Source organism: Agrilus planipennis, unplaced genomic scaffold, assembly GCF_000699045.2.
Source record: "Agrilus planipennis isolate EAB-ADULT unplaced genomic scaffold, Apla_2.0 scaffold255, whole genome shotgun sequence".
NCBI lineage: Eukaryota > Metazoa > Arthropoda > Insecta > Coleoptera > Buprestidae > Agrilus > Agrilus planipennis.
This window is the reverse complement of record NW_020439062.1, coordinates 43,082-57,440: the sequence shown is the minus strand read 5'-3', so window position 1 is coordinate 57,440 and position 14,359 is coordinate 43,082. Positions and strand designations below refer to the sequence as shown.

Here is a 14,359-nt window from a genome sequence, read left to right as displayed (position 1 = left end):
AAACTTTTCTTAAAATAGAAAAACAGAGACACAACGAATTCAAAAAAAGTTTGAGCTTCGTTTCAGAGTTGATGACAAAAAGACAACAGCTGTATATAGTAGATAGGTAAGTCAATAAGAATATAAATTCTCACCTAAAGTTGAAGCTTGAGATTCATCTTGGCCTCTGAAGAATTGGTGTTGTATAATCAACTGTTCACAGTTGGTTGTGTTTCTGAAACAAAAATTATGTTAGGAAAATATTTTGCTGTAATTATATTCTTCTAGTAATTTGAGTAATAGTAAGATTGACTTGCTAATGAAACCACAATAATGACCAGTAACAAGTGAAGATCACCTTTGGTGATTTTTTATTTACAATTGCATGTCGCTTGTGCATTCGTTCATATAGAGTTCGAAATTTCTTCTTTAATTCTCTTCTTAAGCCCCCCTGATTTAATTAAAAAAAGAAATGGTACTTCTACTCATGTACACGCGGTAGTATACTAAATAATAATTATGTGTTTATTGAAATAACGATTTCATTTACGTATTTAAATAGTATCATTTTGCAGTGTTATTGTCCGTGTCAGAGTGCGAACTCGAACTAAACGATTAGTGGCGACCGCCGACCCAGCGTCACTAATTCCAATCTCGAGATCAATCTAACCACGTGCTCGCTAATTCGCAATCACGCGAGTAATTAATACTTTCAGATATTCGTCAGCTGTGCACCTGCAACTTCCGTTGCATACTGCACTTTCTACATTTTTGCTCTAAACGCATCAGAAGAACTATTACTTCAAAAAGAACAGAAAAGCCTATTCATATTTTTGAAAACGTAACTTATGTACTGTCAGTGAGTTACATTAAGTGATTACTATGCGACAGTTCAATTTTCTTGATGTCGTACATTACACGTCTTTATAGTTTTTAGTCCTATCTCTTTCTATTTTGACTCAAATACATTGTAGCGCATTGTTGAGTCCTAATTAAAAAGCAATCCATACATAGGTGCGCCTTCAATTTGCATATAAAAGAAATAAGTTATTTTATTTACACAAAAAGTAGATCAACTGAAATAGTATTGATGCAGGTAATTTTTACAATAATTCCTTATACCTTGATGAAATTTTGGAGTTCGGAAAATTGAATTCGAGGTAATAAATCGTAAAGACGAACTAATCTAAGTAAAGTGATAGTTATGCACCCATGGTAGAGTTAATAAGTTCATATCTAATGGTTTCGAAATATTGCCGACCCTGAACTTAATGTTCTTTATCTGCAGAATAATTTGTTAATGTGCACATTAATGAGTTTTTCGCATTAAGGGTAATAGATCTACGACTGTAGTAACTGTAATAACTCTGTGACATACGGATGAGAAGTTATGATAAATCGTCAAGGCATTAGTAATTGTTAAGTGGCTGCGCAGCCCTTAAATGACGTCTTTCAGACTTCTTGCACATCATCTAGCAAGCACATTACGAGACTAACAAGTTCTGTTTGAATTAATATTGTATATACATATATATATAAGAAAATAGAATTATTACTTTAAAATCATATCTAAACCAAATATCGGATTTCGTTATTAAATACCTTGGAGATCTTAACCGGTTTATACAGAGTGCGACGAATTATTCTCTTGGGACAAAAATTATTTCTCTTCTTGGCGTCATCAGGAAGGTCCTTAAGGAATATTTATGGCCCCAGACAGGAACTTTGGCTGATTTATAATCTTAACTATATCTTATCAACGTAAATGCTGGAATAATTTACGACTAAACTACTGCCTGCCTGCAGGAGTTTGCACACGACGCCGCTTCTAGTGCGGAATAAGGAAGGATGCCTAATTCCGTTTTAGTTCGTGCAATCGACTTTAACTTTCGGCTATTTGGAAAATTAATTTCTGCAACTTTACTGCAAAATTTATGCATAATTTACAATAAATTAAAGCGTACTTTAGCTCAATAATTTTCACTTCACCAAAAGTATTTGCTGTCGGAACATCCTACGGAAATATCCTACGTGAATTTTTATAAATATTCAGCGTGTAGGTGCTTTAGGAATTACAATAATTTCAAAACTCCTTACATTAGTTTATATCAACATTATCTAAACATACGAGTTGATTACTAATGTCTTTAAATTTACCAAATCTCTGTTTTTGAAGTGAAACTTCTTTACGCACGGTAAGGTAAGTTCGTTTCATGCGAGTTGCTATGTAACGAATTATGCAACGCATTTCCGCAGCTGCCTGTCTCTATGTATGCTTAGATTCAAGAGGAAGGTTTATATGTATAATACATGCATAATGTAGTAGAGAAACACTGATAATTTTAGAGGTTTCTAATGTGATGTCGTAAATAAAGACATTATTTTGCGATTACATTGCAAACGCTGGCGTAACCCTAGGAGATAGAACAAAATAATGTACTACAATATTGTATACCTTAAAAAGGTCTACAAAAAAGTCCGGGATGGTATATGTCTATCTCTTAGAGGTAAGTCACAATAACCATTTTTTATCTTTTACTTTTTACGAGAAATAATGGCTTATTTGCGAAGCGATTTTAAGCAATATAGTATTAATCCTTATCCAATTGAATGCTTTTAAATACATTGTGCATTTAATATAGATCAATATGGCTCGTTACAACATGTAATTTAAATGAATATTTTCGAAGATATTACAGACATAAAATGCAGGGACATAGGGGTTGCAGCGGTACCGGCCGGTTTGTATTGTCTAATGACAAGAAAGCTGTGATTGTTGTATATAAAGACATTCTATAGTATATATTTACTATGAGTATTACACCCGTGCGAAGCATAGTGTACAAATAATACCATTAAACCAATTCCTTAACCCCTATCCCGGTATGTTTGTGTGTTTGAAGAAGTTTCACTTCAGTAGTGTGTTGTATAATTAAACGTTGTATTTTCTTTTTTCGTCACTTTAGATCTATACAACATTATCTCTTACCCAAGCTTTTCATTTTGTTGTAGTGGTTAGAAGAATTATATAACATTATGGTTTGTCTGTACCTTTTCACACGTTCTCTAGGTACTAAATAGTTTCTGTTTGTAGGTACTCACATAAGCAACAATGCTAATTTCACAAATTCTTAAAATATCAACTAGAGCTAACAGCGATTAGGTCCAACATTGAATTCTTTCTCCTCAAAACCTTAAAACGATAGCATACAAGCCTTCCATAAATATATAATTATGTCAATTCAGAAGCAGATACCAAATCCAGGAATGCACAACTGGTATATGACCAAAGCTTTCTCTTCGAACTTTGGAGGAATAAAAGCATATGCGATAAAAGTGAAAAATGGAATATTAAAAAGGAAGCTAACGTAACTTAACCAAACCATAATCTAATATTTTCTAGAATGACTTTTGCTTGCACGTCAAGTCCTAAATTTTACTATTCCTCGATTTTTCACAAAGAGAAAGACAAAAATAACTTAAATAGTTGTCCAACTATCACTGGAATATTATATAACTAAAGAATTTAAAAACAATTTCTCCATTCAAATGTTTTTCGTAGTTTGCTTTTGAATACAATGCCGCTCCATTTTAAATTTTCAAGGTAGGTAGGGAATGATGTCAACCGCCTGCACTTCTTCAGAAACCTGGGTTGGTTTACATTGACTCTTACCATTTCAGTAATCTAGTGTTTCATCAAACAAACTGTTTGGTAACTTTATTTTTCTCAAACCCAATTGAAGTAACGAATTTCCATTCTTGAGGTAAACTTTCAATCCAACTGAGAAATAGTTAATGAATGTCCAATTGTCAATGGAATATTAAAAGCTTTTGAATGGAAAAATAGCTTTTAAATTCATCCAAAATCATTTAAGTGTTAATAAAACACATTTATTGATCTAGTACCTTTGGTATAAATGCGCTTATATGTATTTATTGATTTTCCCTGTAATTTTCCAGAGTAAATGGATAATTTTGATTTATAAATCCGTCGTTCGCATGGAATCCTAGATAGTTTCAGTAAAAACGCTTAGTCAATAAATCTTATATAGAGCGTCCGCAGCCGATATATGCCGGTATATATGTAGGACCTCAGAATTCTCAATAGTCCTATCTATTGCAGTCTATAATCCCAACAGGAAATTACATTACGTAGAATGCGACTGCACTTGGCAACAAAAATGAAGATAAAATGGGAAAAAAAGTTCCAAATCTTCAGATATGAACTGTTGAATATAATAATTTCAAAAGCATATATTTATTGTAGGTACTCCAACACTTATAAATAAATAGTATACATTTAATTTGATCTAAAATATTAAAAATAAGTAAAGACAATTTCGATTTTTATTTTTTAGAATTTTTTTGGAGATTATGTATTACATTAACGCATTTATTTCAAAAGTAAATAACACTTAGAGATGGCATTATTTGTATGAAGAATGGTCGATCATTTGATTATTGCAATTATTCAAAGTATTTCGAGTAGGAACTAAATCATCCGAATAATTTACCGTTTTATCAACCGATTGACGAATGATGAGTCCGTTACTTTTTTAGTGGAGTTAGAGCGACGAACATCTCTGAATTGCAACATACCGCGTCTCGAGTCTCTCCATTTTGTATATATTGACTCATTCGCTTTTACTGCTGGTGCATATTGGAATGGATAGACGTGAAAGATAAGGAATATATATTTATAGATTAGTTTGATTCGTTTTACTGTCAAAAACTTACTATTATAATTGCGAATGGGGATTTGTTTCTAACGATTTCACGCCGTAACTAATCAATTCATTATCATGACGACTCATCGATTATCAGAATCATTTCATTACATAAATCCACCTCTAGTAAATAGCCATACAATTTTCCTTGAAGAACACATTCATCAGAACAATTGATTATTATCTCTAGGATAAATCAGTTAATTTAGATTTCTGTGTTTGATAAATAAATAGTATAGAAAATAATCAATATTAAATAGAGATGCACCGGATAGTGATTTTGTCGAGTATCGGACAGCTGAGTATTCGGAATTAGCTGCGCCACTACGGTTCACGTCTTCGTTTTAGCGGGTTTTCTATTAAATTTAATGTAACCCTCACCTCACCAACGTTCCGGACCAATCATTAACTCTCGTTCAAAAAGTCGTTTACACAATCAACCAATGAAATTTTAATTCCTGCTTGGCAGATTTTCAGAGGCGGTTGAGTTAAAACTGTTAAAACGAGGCTAAAAATAACAACAAGCTACAGAAATTGTAACAGTTTAGCCATAGATGTATTCTTGTTCACGAGAATAAGTAAACACAATAACAATATCGAAATAACAAATGAATTAGTCCCTAAAGCGATCAATAAATATTATAATTAGGAGAAACGACCCATCTTCTCAATGCAATCTTAATTACCAATTTTTATTAGGTAGGATTTTTGTTATACATACTTAATTTTTATTATTACTGATGTTTGATTTTTTAATTTCTTTCTGGTAGAATTACCTACCCGGCACTACCGGGTAGTCGGTAATATTATTTTCCGGTATTTAAAAAAGATGGTGGATCCGCCAGGCATCGGATCCAAACCGGTTACTCGGTTCATCTCTTATTATTAAATGAAAAAGTGTTTATATTGAAATATTGTATTTTCATTATTTAACTAACTACTACAAGATTCCAAACAGATATTTCAGGTTTTCCTACAGAATATATAGTATAGTCGAAATAAGAAGGCAAAGTCCGCAATAAATAATGCACACTAAAGGCATATCGTTTTTCTCGTTCTTACAAACGGAAGATATCCTGTCTTTACTCTCTAAACACACCTCCTCCACAGCTGCGTCGAGGACTGCACCTACGTTTCATAAGAATCAATCGAATAGAATGAGACGATCGACATCATGCTTGTCTTGTCTTTTGTACCTACATGAAATGGGCAAATTTACAGGATCGGCTTAAGGTAGTAGTCGTGCTACAGTATGGTGAATAAGTTATTGTAAGATCTAAGATAATTTAATGAAATAATATTTATATAATTTCGATTGTACATCAAAACAGATTGAATGAGTCTGTATTCATACATATCCACACATCTAAAAATATTAATTAAGTTTATCTCGAATTAGAGGAGGTTAATCGACTTCAAAAATAGTCAGCATTGATGAGAAATGAATGCGTTATTGTTTATTTTAATTTTCATAAAAATATTTTTTTACAAAATAATACTTACACCTGTTTCTAAATTAAAAGTCCTACCTTCTCTTCGTATCCGGGATACGGTTCTGCAACTATGTTCAAAACCTCCGCCGCTATGTTTATAACGGAGATGTTTTCTCTACTTTTTTCTTTCTTTCTTTGAAAATAATTAATAACATTCCAAACAAGTTTTCTACTCTGAAAATTTAAAACTTCTCGGACAATTTCGTTGAAAGTTAACAATAAAAACAACAATAACACCAACAAAAACAACGACAACAATAGTTACAACGAAAAAATAACTTAAACGATATATGTAGAGAGATGACTATTCGCACAAATATACCAACTAAATTAAGCCGACCCTGTAAATTTGCCCATTTTATGTAGGTACAAATGACAAGACAAGCATGTTGTTGATCGTCTAATTTTATTCGATTGATTCTTATGAAACGTAGGTGCAGGTCTCGACGCAGCTGTGGAGGAGGCGTGTTTAGAGAGTAAAGACAGGACATCTTCCGTTTGTGAGAAGGAGAAAAACGATGTGCGTTATTTATTGGGGACTTTGCCTTCTTATTTCGACTATACTATAGTAAAAGTTATAAAGCCAATTATTTGTAAAGGCCAAGGCAATAATGAGAAAGATACATAGGTAATAAAATCATTAGTAGCGAACATATCTAGGCACTCGATTGAATTTGAAATGGATACAGAAATAATTTAATTTTGTTTTCTACTTGAATTTTCAAAAACTTTTTACTTTAATCCTGTAGGTATCTACTGCTAAGTCTGGCAAAATGCACTTAGGTAGTTCAAAACTTCTGAGTCTGAATAACTTTTAAAGTAAAGCAAACTCCAGAGCACATTTTTCAAGAAATAAACAAGGTTTATTTAGTTAAGTGCTTCAAAGAGAGACTCATTCAATGTTTGAAGTTCGTTTTTAATAGGACAACTTTATTCATTCTTAAACTCCGTTTATATAAATAGAACCAATAGCTTTTCGTTACCCCTATAGTGGCTATACAGCATCAGAAGAGGTGGAGAATTAAAGGTGAAAAGCTTGGCAACATGTTCTTGAGATTGCCTCGGAAAATTCAAAGAAACAAGTTCTTGCTTTGCCTTAAGAAATCAATTTCTGTCGTTTCTAAGCAGCTTGATTAAATTTGCCGATAAGATTTTCAGTCGTGTTGAAGTAGCAAAGTACAAATAATAATATAGGCGGCATTCATATTTGAATTTTAAAAAACCTTAGGTTTTTTCTTCATCCTTTACACGTGCTTTGAGTAAAGGAAGTTGCTTTTTTAAATTGAAAATAGGTGTCAACGGTTTTGAGGAATATATGTCTGAAAATTTAAGAATAGCACACTTATATGTAAGGGTGTATGAAAAATTTATGTCAAAAGAATTCCAAGGGAAAAATAACTCACGAAAATCAAAAAAATGCAAAAGTGAATGTCTTCATTACGTTGTGGTTAAATAAACTAAATAACTAAAAAAAACGATAAAAACCAAACCTACCGAAATAAGCAAAGAAAAACAAACGAAAATTTATACTATTTTTATATATCGTGTTTGCGTCTAATTATAACTGAAACATTGCCTAATTGCTTTTCCTCTTGTGTATTTCCGTTTCCTAAATTTTTCTCTGTATCTAACAATTATTTGTAATTTTTTGTGTCCTTCTGAACTAAACACATGTTTGAATAACTATTTCTGAACCTTCCCTAATGTCTATTATTAACAAAAGTGTATTTCCAATCCTTTAATTTGCTTTTGTAGCTTTCGCTCATGTCTTCTACAAATGTCAACATCTCAATTTTCCTATTGATTAAATTATCACATTAAATATTAAAATAATTACATTTTACTTCTGTCCTTATTCGTTTGACTCACTTAAATTTTCATGTTTTGAACAACTGTAAGTAGGTACCGTAAAATTTGTTAAAGGACTTGATTTTATTGACCTTTCTAGTTTTACGAATATTACCATTACAAAACAGTTTTATGAGATATCGAATTTCTGCTTTAATTAAATTTTTGAGGGTATAAACCGACACTAAACGTAATCCTTAAAGTATTTTATTTCTTACGACCTTAAAGCATCGATCCTTTTCGTCCTTGACAGTCACAATGTAAGCCATTTCAATGTCCAGAATTATCGCCGAGAAAACTGGCACCACTGAAATACTTTTCTAGCACGGAACTACTTGTCCTTATTATAAAAGATAAAGAACAAGGCCGTCTATGATGTTATGCACTGATGCAGCTGCATTCTTGAGAGTACTTGACCTTAATTAGAGCACGGTCTTCGCTTTATATTTTCTATTTACGTTGGCGCAATTTTTATATACAGAGTGTTTTTGAAATAAGTAGCAATCTTGCAGGACATGATAGGGCACTATGAAATAAGAAAGTTAAGCTAACGTTTGCGCATCCGAAAGTTCATCGTTTTCGAGAAAAACGTGGTTAAAAATACAGGCAAATCTAATTCCGATCCTGGAGAGAAATGCGACAATGCAACGTCGTATTCAATCAGCTGACAACAAGCAGCAGCGAGCGGTCTCGAGTTATGATATCTAAAATACTTAGTAACAATTATAAGACGCAACGTCAGCATGCAACGCATGTAAGAATAGTAATCTTTTCAGGGAATTGCATTGTTCTGATATTAATTAGCTTACTAAGATATTGAATAAGAAATGTAATGTTAATAATTGTGATTAATTAAAATCAGTTGTTGTTCCACTGTTAACCTGTTAACATCTTGATTGAATTATAATTAACGCACATAGTGTATTATTGTTTTCTTTCAACGGGGCAGCAGCTCATGTTTTTCTTAGCCAGTCGAATTTCGATCTTAAAAATAAAAAGCGTTTTTAAAAAGTAAATTCGGCGGCAGAAAACATTAACTCTCGCAGGTACTTGTCCATTTATGACCTATTTGGGTAAGTCACTTGGAATCGATACACAAATAAGCTTTCAGTAGGCGTAAATTATAGTATTAATACAGATAGGACAGTAGCGTACTAGAAAATAATGTAGAAACATAACTTATGAGAAAAGAAAAAATAAACGGATTGCTTTTGTTTTATAGTTAGTTTTCACATTCACTTCATTATGGGAATATCTATCACTGTCACCAACATCAACAATTAGTTCTTCTGTTTGTATGTCTATTACTTGCTCACTGATCCCTATTTTTAAATATTTAATCTACGCCCTTGATAGAAATATTGAAGAAAGAGGGCTGCTATCATTATACCTAAAACTGCCTACTTTTACCACCGCGCATCCACGCCATTTTAAAATTTCCGCCAGCTTCCAGCGTCAGGATTGTATTTCCTTTGTATTTTTTGCTCTTGCATTGTTCATTATTTGTTAGATTATATTAAGAGTGATTCAAAATGTTTATGTTATAGCCAACTACAGTTACTAGTTGCTGGTTCATTTAGTGTTGCAACCTTGATGTATTTACTCAGTAAATAAAAGGTCAGTTTATCCCTGTTATCTCTGAATATTATAATTACACAATCAAATCTGACCTAAGTTACCTGCCCTACTAAAGATTAAAAATACCTGGTACGTAAAGGTACAACAGGATAAGACAATAAACGTAATTCAAAATGGTATATAGCAGTAACAACAAAATCATAGCAGTTCACATACAGGGCGATTCGTAGTAAATACTAAAACACGTCTCGATCGGGACGAAATAGAATAGGAACTAGTTCGAAATATATTCATGAATTTTTGGGATCCCATGCATGGTCTATTCCTATACATCTGTTTAATGTTATTTCAATACTCTTTAATAAAAGCGACACAAAAATACGTTTTCGAGAAAAACTTGGTTAAAAATACAGGCAAATCTAATTGCGACCCTGGAAAGGAATGCGACAATGCAACGCCGTATTCAATCAGCAGGAAATTTGCAGCATCAGTGTTGTATTTCCTTTGTATTTTTTTTTCCCGTGCATTGTTTATTATTTGTTAGATTAGATTAAAAGTCATTCAAGATTTCATATAAACAATAAAGTAATGTACGTTCAAGAATCGCAATTTAAAGCTACTAAAAGATGTTTCATTTTATTCAAATGATTTTAAGAGTTCGCTCAGTTCAGGACACCAACCTGCATTTCCGCTCATGCAACATAAAAAAAATGCCGATAAAGAAATCTGTAATGTCTATGTTTCGTGAACATTTTACCTTACCTACGATGTATATGTGCCAACTTTGAACTTAACCCCAGTAAGGCATTAATATCTAGCAAAATGGCAAAATCTCTAATTTGGATTTTTTAAGTATAAATGTCTTGTTTCATCGAAATTTCTGTTATTTTTCAAGCTCCTTATATGAACAAAAGGGGAATATTATAGGGTTGTTCAGAAAGTCATTTCGTTTTTTCCCGACAGAGGATTTAATTGTATTCTTTTGCACCCAACTTCACATTTAAGCCGTATAATTTTTATATGCTTTGAGAGCTCATATAGCAAGGCTTGTGTGTGAAAAATTCCAATTAATTCTACGCAGTAGTTTTTGGTTGGTGCCCTTTTAAATATGGAGAGCGATAAGCAGCATTTTCGACATATCTTACTGTTTTACTACAGAAAGGGTAAAAATGCTGTTCAAGCCAGAAAGAAATTGACTGATGTGTATGGAGAAGGTGTGTTGACAGTACGCCAGTGCCAGAACTGGTTCGCTAAATTTCGATCCGGCAATTTTGATGTCGAAGATGCACCACGTTCGGGAAGGCCGGTTGAAGCTGATAAAGACGCGATAAAGGCATTAGTTGATGTGAACCGGCGAATAACAACACGTGAGATCGGATTGAGGTTAAATTTATCAAATTCAACAGTTTATGACCACTTGAAAGGCCTGGGATTATCCTCGAAGCTCGATGTATGGGTTCCCCATGTTCTCACAGAGAGAAATCTGTGTCGCCGCATTGACGTCTGCGATTCGCTTCTCAAACGTCACGAAAATGATCCGTTTTTGAAGCGCATCATCACTGGGGACGAAAAATGGGTTGTATACAACAACGTCAAACGCAAGAGGTCATGGAGCAAAAAAGATGAACCGGCTCAAACCATTTCCAAAGCCGATATTCACCAAAAAAAGGTGATGCTGTCTGTTTGGTGGGATTTTAAAGGAATCGTTTTTTTTGAGCTTTTACCGGATAACACAACGATTAATTCGGAAGTCTACTGTCATCAGCTGGACAAACTGAATGATGCACTTCAACAGAAAAGGTCAGAACTAATCAACAGGAAAGGTGTAGTGTTTCACCAAGACAACGCGAGACCTCACACAAGTTTGGTCACTCGCCAAAAGCTTTTACAGCTTGAATGGGATACAATGCTACACCCACCATATTCTCCAGACCTGGCACCATCGGATTATTATTTGTTCCGGTCACTCCAAAATTTTTTAGACGGTAAAACCTTCACCTCAAATGAGGAGGTCAAAAACCTCCTCGATCAGTTTTTTGCCAGCAAAGACCAAAAATTTTATGAGCGTGGAATTATGCTACTACCAGAAAGATGGCAAAAGGTGTTGGACCAGAACGGTCAATATATAATTTAATAAAGTATTTGTTTATTATACGAAAACTGTCTTTTATTTCCACAAAAAAAAAACGAAATGACTCCGAACAACCCTATATATACGTATTTACATTCATTAATGACTCATGGTTTTCAACAACTAAAATAATATTACAATGAAAATGCAAATTATAACCTATATAAAACATTGTGTAGCCAGGGCAATCAACTCGTTATAAATAATTTTAAAAGTATGTTATTAGCCACTAATATACGGTCGCTTAAATATGAAATTGTTGCTAAATTATTTATTACCAAAGATGAGTTACAAAACTACTATAAAAGCAAAAAAACTAAAGCTAAAAATTTGCAATCGTTATAGGTAAATTATGATTTGAACATTACTAAACAAACTATTTAAATAGATGTAAAATATCTTAAGTCCAAAATTTTGCTATGAATGAAAATTACTTTCTAAAGAGAAAACTAAAAACTGTTTTTGTTCGTATTTGGAAAATCTTATAAAAATGACGGTCCATTTTTTTGCAAAATATCCGGCAGAAATATTTCATTACAGAGGTTTAGAGTTAAAACAGGGAAACTGGTTCATCGTATTTGGCCAGTTGATTCCAATTTTATTAGGGAGCCGGTATTATGAACAGTAAACAGCTTACATGGGATAAAATAAATTCCCTAAAAGGTCTGCAACTAATACTTCGACTCCGAAGGGATGACTTTTTTGAAGAATTGACGATCTAGAAGCGGTAATTCCAGTCCCAAAAGATACTGCGGTTAAACTACGGATTTTCTCGACATATATCGTTAAAAGGAAGGCGAAAAGGTTAAATCTTTTAAGAACTATACCAAAGTTAAATCCATAAAGGATATTTACTCGGCAAGAATATTACGAATAAAAGGAGGGACATTCATTAGATAAGTTAACAAAATTCTGTAACATCTAAGCCAAATTGAATTTGTAAAGCTTCCAATGCGGCAAGAAGTAATTAAGTGGTAATCCTAGGATTTACATAATTCACACTTTATTTAAAAAAACTGCTTTCGTTTTTCTTTTTTTGAAATTACTACTTACTTTAAACTAAAATATTTTGGTTTTCTTTCGATTGAGTCCCACTTGAAAACTCTTTTAATATTAGCCGCCTGCAACAAACAATTAATTGCAAGCTGTTATGTGGTACTTGAGAGTAAAATAAGCCATACTGTTTTTCAAAAAAATAATGAATAATTAATTCCTTAGTGTTATCAAATACTGTTGTTTTATTGATCACAAGTATCACATGCATTTTCATTGGATTTCTTCTTTAGGTTTAGGACTAAAAGATAAGGTCAATTTGATTTTGAAATTTTCAATTTTTCTATCGAAAAATAAGTTAAAGCTATGAATGAACTGCTGGTACTCGCTGGTAAGTATTCAAAGAAGATAATATTTGTTTCCAATGTAAATTTAGAATAAAGTATTTCGGGATCTGTATAACTAAAATTCGCAGTTTGATCAAGATCAAGGGCTGTGGAGGTTGACATGATTTGAAATTTAATCAAGGTAATCTTCTCAAACCTTAAAAGTTATAATTAAGGTGACGTAAAAGTTCTTTAAGGAGTCCGTGTTAGAACTAGGTAACTTATTTGCAACGGCTACCAAAATAAAGCAAGCAATGGTGATCAGTTTAGTGTGTCTTTACGTTGTTTAACTCACTGATTTCTATGAATAGTTAGTAAATTTCAATATTTCAGTATTCAAATAAGTGTACATAAATATTTCAGTTATAGTTAAAATTTCCAATAAGTCAACATTTATTACTTCGTTCTCCGTAACCATGTTTCTAGTTAGATACTGCTGTTAAAGTTTAAAGGTCACTTTTAGCACATACATGTTATTATTATATATGACCGACTGGGGTTTATGGTTTTTTGTCTACCATCAGAAATTTTAGTGAAATACAAAAATACCTTCTAGCAATATTGGTTGCTATAGGTATAAGGTCTTTGGAAATTTGCTGATGGTTCTTTCTTTGATGTTGCTGGGGTTCTTAGGGAAAATTTGCTGGTTACGGGGTCGACAATACTTTTAAATGTTGTTGCTCAGATAATTCATATACTTCGTTTACTTCCTCTAGAGTTACCGAGTGGCATGGTCTAGAGGTTCAGACCATTTCTTAGCATTCGGGAGGATGCCGGTTCGATTCTGGGTCCATCTGCCTTGGTCCAAGTTTTTCTGTGGTTTCCTTGGATCACTTAGGCAAATAATGGGGGGAAGTAATATTCCACAGATAATCATTTCATTTCATCCATCTCATCTTTCTCACCCGAACCACCACCCACCCATTCCTACAATTCCTGAAAGGGGGCTGACGTGGTACTTCCGCCCTACCTTCCGGCGTAGTCCGGAGGGACTGCCCACCCACTAGCATTAGTGGCTGGTAGGAATGAAGCACCCAAAAATTTCTTTTTCTCTAGAGAAGTGCCCCTTTCAATATCTTGGATGCGCGTTGGCAAAATCGTAGGTAGGGATAAAGGAGCTCATTATGCTATCGACTCTTATTTATTAGACATACTTTTTCTTACAGTACCAGCCAAAAGTTTTATTCCACCATGAATAGTAATGGGAGTCGAAAACAAGCGTTA

General features: G+C 33.2%; 1 protein-coding gene across 1 annotated transcript in view; it reads right to left on the bottom strand.

The window, feature by feature from the left end:
- The window catches only part of LOC108741617 (octopamine receptor beta-2R), a 104,274-nt gene extending 103,834 nt beyond the window's left edge, over nt 1-440 (bottom strand). Inside the window, exons 1-2 of the mRNA XM_018476471.1 lie at nt 359-440; nt 135-214 (exon numbers count right to left, since the gene is read on the bottom strand). The gene's annotated coding sequence lies outside the window, so the exon portion shown is untranslated. The remainder of the gene's footprint in view (nt 1-134; nt 215-358) is intronic.
- Nucleotides 441-14,359: the final 13,919 nt, after the last annotated feature.